The following is a 1,454-nucleotide window of genomic DNA, read 5'->3' as shown; positions in this document are numbered from 1 at the left end:
GGGACCGGGGCCCTCGGGAACCCGGCCTGGGATTTGGAACCGGGCGGGCGGAGAGGCGGCGAGGAAGAAGCCGAGGAGACAGGCGCGCGGCGGGCTGAGGGAAGGACGCGGGCGGAGCGCCCAAGCGGCCCCGGGGTCGCCGAGCCCTCCTCTTCTCCGTCGCCTGGCGTCGCAGCGCCGGGGGTCAGGGGGCGGTGCGGGGACGCGGGAGTCTGGGCGGTCAACCCCAGCCCCCAACTGTTGCTGCTGGAAGCTGCCGGGGCGGGCAGCGGTCCCGGGAGCCGGAGCTGCGTCTGGGTCCGACCTGAGCGAGGCGGCGCTGGGGAGGGCACCGAGCCGAGAGGGCGGAAGGCGGCTGTGGCGGCTCCAGGAGCCCGGTGCCCCGGTCCCCCGTCTGCTGAGCACCTGCTGCGCGCATCGCATCTGCCTGCACGCCCCGATCCCTTCGCCGGCCGTGAGTCCCCCCGATCTCCTCTGGCCCCGGCTCTCCACTCCTCTTCCTCAGCGTCACGCTCCCTTCTGTGACCTCAGGGAATCAGAGTGGGCTTCTGGGCTGGTGGCAGCTGCCACCTGCTGACCCCGCGCCTGTGGGCTGCTCAGTTCTCCCGGGGCTTCAACCCGGATCCCCGACGGCTGGGAGGGGAAGCCCGAGCCTCCTGCGGCGGAAGGCGTTTCGTGCCTAGGCTGGCAGGACGGGGACATGCAAGGCACCCAGTGGCCTGAAAGTCTCCCAGGGCGAGACCCCGGACCCTCCGAAGGTCCTGCTGGGTGAGCGAGGCGCGAGTGCCCGCCAGGCCCTGACGCTGCGCTCGTGCCTTTCCTCCACCGTGTCTCCCAAGCTTGCTCGCCCAGCGCGACTTCTGGCTCGGTGCCCCCGTCCTCAGATGCTGGTGCCGTCCTGGCTCTGTCCTCGACCCCAGGCCACGGGAAAATCGAGGAAAGGAACTTATCTGGGGAGGGCGCTATCCCCCTGGCTCGATTTCGGAGCCTCTCCAGTTCCTGGCCGTGCCAGTGGCTTGGCTGGTCCTCAACTTCGACGAATGGGAACGTGAAAGGGGCAGGTGGGCAGGAAGCCGGACTCCTGACTTCGCTCCGGCCCGGGGCAGGCCTGGGGTCTTGGGGTCGCGATCCAGCTTGGGGGAGGGGTGCGGAGGTGCGGGCCTAGGCTTGGGGGCGCCGCGGGGCGAGTGCTGCCCAGTCTGGCCGCCAGGAGGCGTGGCGTGGGTCCCCGCGCCCGGAGTCGCTGTCGCCGCCGCTGCCGCCGCATCGCGAGTGTCCTTGAGCCGCGGTGGACGGTGGCTGTCGCCGCTCGCGCCCCCTCTTCCCGCGAGGGGAGCCTGATGCCACGTTCCCTATGAATTATTTATCGCCGGCCTAAAAATACCCCGAACTTCACAGCCCGAGTGTGTAAGAGATTCCTGCCGAGGGGGTTGGGGCTCCCCCGGGTGGGGGGT

The sequence above is a fragment of the Galeopterus variegatus genome, unplaced genomic scaffold (assembly GCF_000696425.1).
Source record: "Galeopterus variegatus unplaced genomic scaffold, G_variegatus-3.0.2 Scaffold4752, whole genome shotgun sequence".
NCBI classification, from domain to species: domain Eukaryota; kingdom Metazoa; phylum Chordata; class Mammalia; order Dermoptera; family Cynocephalidae; genus Galeopterus; species Galeopterus variegatus.
This window is presented reverse-complemented; position numbering follows the sequence as displayed.